The following is an 8,386-nucleotide window of genomic DNA, read 5'->3' on the forward strand; positions in this document are numbered from 1 at the left end:
GTTTTTTTTTTGTTGTTGTTGATAAGCGCAAAGCTATATAGTGGGCTCTCTGTGTTGTGCCAATCGCTGGTATCGAACCCCGATTTCTAGAGTTATAAGCTTCCAAGCTCATCGCTGAGTCATCGGGGAGAAGGACAATTTTTTTAACGTTTTAAATTGGTTAGACAATAAACCGGATTGTTAAGGCACGACATAAAAACAAAGAACATTTGGTATATTTAGGTGACTTACGTGAGTTACCAGTTACGTTTTTGATTCGGATATATTTCTGTCATCTATGTCGTAAAACTTTTTGTTTATACTCTTAACGTTGTTAAAAACAGCGAACATTGAAATAATTAGAACAGTGTTGATGTAAAAAACGATATATGTCCACTATAATTTCTTAGCTTGAAGGCAAAGAGTTATCAAATCGAGAAAACAGATTTATAGAGCTTTGTTTTGTTACACATTCAAATTGAGAAATCGAGTGAGCATTCTCGTAAAAAGGTCTCTCTCCGTTACACGTTATATGTTTCCTTTTTTGCATGTGACATATATTGCTGAATCAATATTGTACAAGTCCCGTCTGTTCTCGAAATTTGTAGAGGATTCTTGAAAGTGAGAATCAACAATATTCGTTTTATGAAAACGCTAACGTGTTAGAACTTTGGTGAATGTTCTAAAGCCTTGCGTGTCTTGTGTAAAAACGGAGATACAGTAATAGAAGATTGTTATTTGACAACTACAGTCAGCGTGCTATAGGCCTTGGAAGGTTGTTTTGTTTTGTTTTTTTGGTAAGCGCAGACTTCAAGCAGGAACTTTTATAGACTTCGAACATTATAAACCGTTCAATTTGGATGAATAAACTTTGAACGCGTGTTTCTACGAGGACATTAATTAACTATTTTCTTCGGTAAAAGGCAGCTTATAAACGGCATTAGGCCAACCAAACTAGCTAGCTTAAGCGAGGTGTGACAGTATCAACTCAGAACTAATTTGCTCGTCGTGGATCTGGATCTCCGATAAAATGTTCAGTTCTAGACCGGCTCTAAGATTCAGTACAGTTTATTAGTTTCTAAAACTCTTGTATATAAACTATTATTTGTACTAACTATTAGTAATAAACATTACTACAAATTGTATTGTTTTTATGCTTGTATATTAAAATGTATTTGTGTTTAGACAAAATGAAATTGTGCGTTTCAATCTTGTTGGTAAATAGCATAAATCTGATACATATGAACATTTTTTTAACTTCTAGATTCAACTTCAAATTTCCGGTTATTTAAAATATTAACACGTTAGTACATGTAACATAATAAATCGGAGACTTGTCCGAAATAAATAATAATACGTCACATAATAATGAGGAATTCAATAAGTAGTTTCGGAAAACGTCTTCTTTCCTTACACACAAGATGTTTAGTCCAAGTTCTGAGAATCTTGGGTAACAATCACGTATTTTAAAAAGATGAAGTTGGTATACACAGTTTCAACAAGTAAATGTTAGGCTTAGATGTAGCGAGATTAAAAACAGTCGAGGACAGTTCGGACATAATGTGTCGTTGACTTAAACCCATTATAAACTGTATCTCTTGCGAAGCTTCTAGTTTCGGCTTTAAGCCACTAAAGCCTTAATGTGCAAACTGTGGGGTGCACCCCTCCCCAAGAAAAAGTGGAGAGTCGGGTGGCGACTACCACTATAGGTTATACAATTTATTTGGAAACACAACGTTAAGATTTAGTATTATATTGTATTGTAAGCCAAAACTATATAGTTAATTTGTTTCCTACCGGTTATTCTATTAAGTTCCTCTCGATGGACACAGCAGCTAGTTCGATGTGACTTTGCTATAAAAACACACACACACGCAGTTGTTCTATTAGGAAGTTTGGCAAAATGTTAAATTTCTAGATCTAATTAATTTCTGGAGTTTTATTTTAATTGTATCTATTGTTTATCTTTTTCTTTCTCACTCCTAGTAGTTGATGAAACATTATTTGTTTATGTTTAAGGGCAAACCTACACAATGAGCTAAGTGCGCTATGGACATCATGAGTATCGAATCATGGTTCTCAGCGCATAAGCCCTCAAGCTGCTGTGAGTCTAAAGCCTCATACTTACTTTCAAGTATATATCGATGAAATGAAGGACATTATAAAAGAAACAGTTTAAATTTAATATGTATGCATAATTTTGACTCTGACTCGTGCAGACGTATAAAGTTTTGGTTTTGCTTTCACTCAGGATAATCAATAACTTATAATATACATTTTAAATTAAATCCATCAACCCAAAGCATGAACTTTGGTTTTAAAGTGACATGAACCAGGTTTGTTAATTGATATTTAGAATTCAAAGTTATAAACAAATGAAAATTTGAATAAAGCAAAACATTTAACATATTCTAAAATATAAATAATGAAAAATGAAAAAGTTGAAATGGGATTTAAAACCAATGTAACTGAAAATTAAAATAGTAATGAAAAATAAGACAAAGCCTTTGGTAAATGAATAAACATTTAACCAATCAACAGATTCGAAAACTGTTATAATTATCAGCAGGCCTGGTGGTTAAATTGTCCTACTACCAATTTGTGAGCTGCAGGTTCGAATCCCTTCACCGAACATACTCAAGATGCTTAAAGAGTGACTGTGAAGTTACGCTATTTGATTAGAGTAGCCCACAAGATAGAGCTGGATGTTGTTGAGTAGTTGCCTCTTGTCTACTATATAACTTCACATTTTGAGATGGCTGACACAGATTTTCATTGGCTTTATTGTTAGAGTTATTGCTTTCTTTTCTTAACATTACACTATTTTAAGTATTTCACACTTTTATCACTTGCATCAATTCTTCTAATCTTCCTTGGTTTGCACAAAGTTTTAAGTTGAAACTCTCAAAAAATTTCAACTAATTTTCATTTTAAAAAAAGCAAATTTTATCAAAAATTCACAACAAAATAACTTAACAAGTGAATAACCTTTTTAAACTGGAAAGTCGTGTGTGTGTGTGTGTGTGTTTTTGTATAGCAAAGCCACAAAGGGCTATCTACTCAGCCCACCGAGGGTAATCGAACCCGTGAATTTAGCGTTGTAAATCCGGAGACATACCGCTGTACTAGCGGGAGGCCTGGAAAGCCAGAAACCAACAAAACTGTTCACTTTTTCATTTTCACACAATCTAAAAAACATTACCTGAAAAAAATAATTCAACTAATATTTATCAGGAATTTCGCTTTGTACCGTGGTTTTGGTTCTATATACTGAAATGGAAGTGCTTGTGGTCTGTGTTTCAAATTTTCTTTCTTATCTTACGGTATTGCATTTCAGGGGTGTTTCTCATGATTTTAGTTATGAGTATCAAACGGTTTTGGTTTTGAAATCTAAAGGCGTCTCTTTTGGTTTTGGTTTTGATATCTAAAGGCGTCTCTTTTGGTTTTGGTTTTGATATCTAAAGGCGTCTCTTTTGGTTTTGGTTTTGATATCTAAAGGCGTCTCGTATGGTTTTGGTTTTGAAATCTATAGGCGTCTCTAATGGTTTTGGTTTTGTATCTTAAATATAAAAGTGCTGTTGGCGAATAATTGTACTCATATTAACTCGATAAATTTACGGAAGTAAAGAGAGGTTTCCAGTTTTCAAGTGACTATTAAACGTTACCACGTCTAAAGTGGTAAGTAAATATTTTTCATCTAAGCTTTCTTATGTCAGTAATATGCATTATCTTATGAAAATGATTTGCCGAGATGTTGAAAAATAAACAGAACTACTGTTTGTTATTAGAAAATGAAAATTAATTTTTGTGACTATTAAGTCGAAACTCCAGTCATTACTTACTCACTCTGTTTTGTCTACCTTGCGAAAACTGGCAAGGAATTAATACACGTACATATTGTGGCATCGCAAAGATTCGAAGCCGGCATACCAGGTCAAAAACTGGTATTATACCTGTTTAAGAAATTTAATAATAATTTGGAGAGTAATTCATAACGTAGCATACCGACAACGATGGACCAAATATCAAGTGCTTTAAATCTAAATAGGCTTTAAAATTAAGTCTATATTTTATTTTTAAGAAAATCATTGATTCCCCTCTGAAACTTTTAAATTGTTAATTTTATATGGCCGACGTCAGCTGATTTCATAAGCCAATCATACTTTACAAAAATACAACTGTCTTAACTGGGGTTTACACTATGTTTTCCTAATTTTCTTTCGCCCATCCTCAGAACCATCCTAGTTACTTTCCTTTAAAACCTTGCGAGATAGTCGTATTTCAATAATAAAGAGACCAAACCTGTGACCAATAATTAAGCCTGACTAGTCACTCTAATAAATGCATTTTCTATTTGTCTATAAATACAACTTAATATTATTTTATTTCTGCAGCTAGTAATAGAACAAGGTTTGACCAATCATCTTCCATCCTACCAAGATCCTTTTTCTTTCAGAGCCCGGCATGGCCAGGTGGTTAAGGCACTCGACTCGAAATCCGTGAGTCGCGGGTTCAAATTCTCGTCACAACAAACATGCTCGCCCTTTCAGCAGTGGAGGCGTTATAATGTGACGGTCAATTCCATTATTCGTTGGTAAAAGAGTAGCTCAAGGGACGGTTAGCGCAGATAGTCTTCGTGTTGCTTTGCGCGAAATTCAAACCAAACAAACAAACTTTTTCTTTCAGCCACGCTGTTAACTAGGTTACATTAAACGTGTTATCCAAGTTTTGGTAACACAGATGCATTACCTTACTTACGATAATTAAAAGTCATTTGACAGATATACAAAATAGTTTAATGTCATTAGAACACCTTACAAATAAAACGCTTATCAAAATCATTAACACGAGTAAGTAAAAATGGTTCCCAAACACTGAACTCTGAGGAAGTATTCTAGAAAAGAGACCGGCCTCGGCGCCTAGAGCTTCGCCCGAGACCAAGTAACAGAATTCCCCAGACAGTTACATTCACCCATCTCACAACTCGTTTCTTGCACCTTTAAAAAACATTATACCTCTCTTCTTTTTTTGTTATTTTCAAATAAGCACTTTTAACCATAGCAACGGCTAACAATGCCTAGTGATTAGATAGCTCGACTCGCAATCTGAAGGTCGCGGGTTTGAATCACCATCACCTAATATGCTCGCCTTTTCATTCATGGGAGCGTTATGTAGTGGCGATCAATCCCAGTGTTCACTGGAGTGACGGTGGGTGGTGATGACTAGCTGCTAGTCTATCGCTGCTAAATTAGGGACAAATACCGCAGATAGCCTACAAGCAGCTGTGCGCGGAAGTCAAAAGAAAACAAAAACCAAATTCCACTATATTCACCACGAGTATCGAAACCCGGATTTTATCATTAAAAAGTCCACATACTTCCTGCTGAGCCACAAGGGCAGGCGTAATAGGATTACTTGGCATGCTAAATGCAATATTGTGTTGTTTTAATGTGATTAATATATTTCAAATTGTTAGGGTTTAAATATAGGGAATAGTGATTTATTGGTCAGTTATTGTTAATAACATTTTACTTACCAAGACAACTGTAATTAAATCTTCTAGTAAAAGTAAAGTGGTGTGATGAACTAGGAAAACGTAAAACTAAGCCGAATATCAAGACAGTTGTAGTAGTTAATAAATAACTAAACAACGTGGAGAAAAGTAACGTTGGTTCCCATAGTTCCCTATCGTTTACCAGTGGGACATAATTAAAGATGGCGCCATGCTACCTTGACTGTGCACTCACAAAGGTTATGCGAAAGGTTGTCGTTTGGAGTCAAGCACAAAACTATTCAATGGGATATCTGTGGTCTACCCACCACAGGTATAGAAACCCGGTTTCTAGCGGTGTAAGTTCGCAGACATTCCGCTGTGCCATTGTGGGACTGTGCGAAATGACTTCATAACAGATGAGCTAAACACCTCTTAGATTTAAGCAACATTAAATTATTCAACCACAACTTACAACGTATAATACAATGAAAACAAAATATATCTAACAACAGGAAACTTTGGACCTTTTTTTGTTTTCTCAGTCATAAAATCTTTAACAGTAAATTAGTTGATTCACGATCACTTCTACGACGTTAAATTTTAGAAATATTGTGTACTTCCATCTAACCTTACAATCTACATCATTCTCTGCTATTTAAACATAAATAAAAAAACCTACAAATTATTTGTTTCCAGTAAGTATAAACCTTCATTCCTACCCTTTACCCTAAGTTTCCTTACCACTTGTGCCGTTTTGAATAAACCAATAATCTCCAGAAATAATAGGTTCGTTTGAGTTTACTTTCGATAAAGTATGTTATTACAATTTACAGCTTTTATAGTAAGATTAGTTTTAGAACAGCCACGACGTTTCGATCACTGGTGTGATCATTGTCAAGTGCATAAGTTTATACAGTAAAGAACGTTCTTTACCTGTTATAAAAAAAAAACAAAAACAACTAATCTTACTTACCGTAAAAGCTATAACTTGTAATAAAATAATCCTCTGAAATAATATTCGATATGTATCAAACTTTTATTCATATGTTTATGTTTGTTACATAGCTCTGTCTGCTGTAACGAATTGAACCCAGAATTTAGGGTTGTTCAGGAACTCACCATTAAGAGACCAAGTAATATGAACTATTATCTAAGTTGGAGAAAAAATATTTTTTATCTTCATTTCTGAGGGGGACCGGCATGGCCAGGTGATTAGGGAGGTTCCACTTGCAACCTGAGGGTCGTGGGTTCAAATTCCAGTCACACCAAACATGCTCGCCCTTTCTGCGGTGGGAGCGATATAATGTGACAGTCAGTCCCACTATCCAATGGTAAAAACAGTAGTTGGCCCGACATGGTCAGGTGGTCAAGGCACTCGCCTCGCAATCCGAGGGTTGGGGGTTGGAATTCTCGTCACACCAAACATGTTCGCCCTTTCAGCCGTGGGTGAATCCCACTATTCGTTGGTAAAAGAGTAGGCCAAAGGTTGGCGGTGGATGGTGATGACTAGATTCCCTCCCTCTAGTCCTACACTACTCAATTAGGGACGGCTAGCGCAAATAACCCTCGTGTAGCTTTGCGCGAAATTCAAAACAAACCAAAACCAGAAGTAGCCCAAGAGTTGGCGGTGGGTGGTGATGACAAACTGCCTTCCCTCTGGTCTTACAGTGTGGAAGTAGGGATGGTTAACGCTGGTAACTCTCGTGTAGGGTTCCGCGAAATCAAAAACAAAACAAACAAATCATCATCTGACTGTCAGTAACCAGACAGTTATTATTAAACTAGAAAAAGAAAACGTCACCATTATCTCTGAAAAATGTTAATTTAGATTTTAGATGTTGGTTTTACATTCGTGCTTTTTATTATTTGTTGTTTTTTCTTTTATTTCTTCAGTCTTTCCAAGATTGGAAGTTAATTAATAGAATATTAAAATTTTTATTTAGTAACACTAATCCATATATATATATAGAGAGAGAGAGATAGAAGGAGGAGTGAATAACTGATTTTTATAATTTTCCAACTAAAATGGTCGGAGAGAGATAATTAGAAAGGTTGGATAGAAAAACAAATCTATCTTCCTATTCTCAATTCTTCACGTATGTTACTGATATCTATAAATTATTGTCTGTTCAATTACTGGGTTTCCCAGGAAAAAAATAAATAAATTTCTTAACCTTTTATTGTAATGTCAAGGACTGTTGCCCTGAACACTATTGGTTTGTAAGCTAAACGTTCACCAGGAAAATCTATATCTGTCCGAAGCCAGTAAAACTAACTGTTTTGTACGCCTAATATATTCAATTTATGTTTTCTCGGCGTATAACCTCGTATTTTAAATATTTATAAAAAATAACCCTTCTATGTTTAATATATTCCTAGAAACATGGATAAACACAATCAGAATCAAAGAGCAAACCAGATGAATCCAAACCACAAGCCATCTGGCCCAGGACATCAATCTGGCTACCATGGTAAAGGGACAAAACCAGACCTGAACAATCACAGTAACCAGTTGAACCCAAACAACTCGCTGTATACGGAGAAAACGACGTCAGGCGATCAGAAGAAATGACACTTTCTTTCTCAGGCCTTTAAAATGAAACTTTTAAATAAGGTTGATGTGCACGACATAAAATAAACTTATATTATACTTGGAGATTGTGGTTAAGTTGTGCAAGTTCATTATACGAGTAAGTTTTAGAAAAAAATTAGAAAATAAAGTAAAGTCTTTTTACCCAATTGGGTAAGTACATCGAACTGACTTGTAGACTTTGCATAAAAAATTTTTTGCTACGTCCTATATCTGTGATGGGTTATATACATGCATTCTACAGTTAAAATCTTGCTCATTTCAAATCTGAAATAGCCTTTCACTGAAAAACGAGTGCTAATAATTTCCAGTAACTCCTCTCC

The 8,386-nt window shown here is 35.1% G+C and overlaps 1 long non-coding RNA gene across 1 annotated transcript; it reads left to right on the forward strand.

Annotated features, from left to right (window-relative positions):
• The first annotated feature begins 3,490 nt into the window (after window positions 1-3,490).
• LOC143253751 (uncharacterized) lies at window positions 3,491-8,129 on the forward strand. Its single transcript, XR_013029841.1, has 2 exons — window positions 3,491-3,657; window positions 7,853-8,129. It is a non-coding gene; the product is annotated as an uncharacterized LOC143253751 (long non-coding RNA).
• Window positions 8,130-8,386: the final 257 nt, after the last annotated feature.

This window comes from Tachypleus tridentatus, chromosome 6, assembly GCF_004210375.1.
Source record: "Tachypleus tridentatus isolate NWPU-2018 chromosome 6, ASM421037v1, whole genome shotgun sequence".
Taxonomy (NCBI): domain Eukaryota; kingdom Metazoa; phylum Arthropoda; class Merostomata; order Xiphosura; family Limulidae; genus Tachypleus; species Tachypleus tridentatus.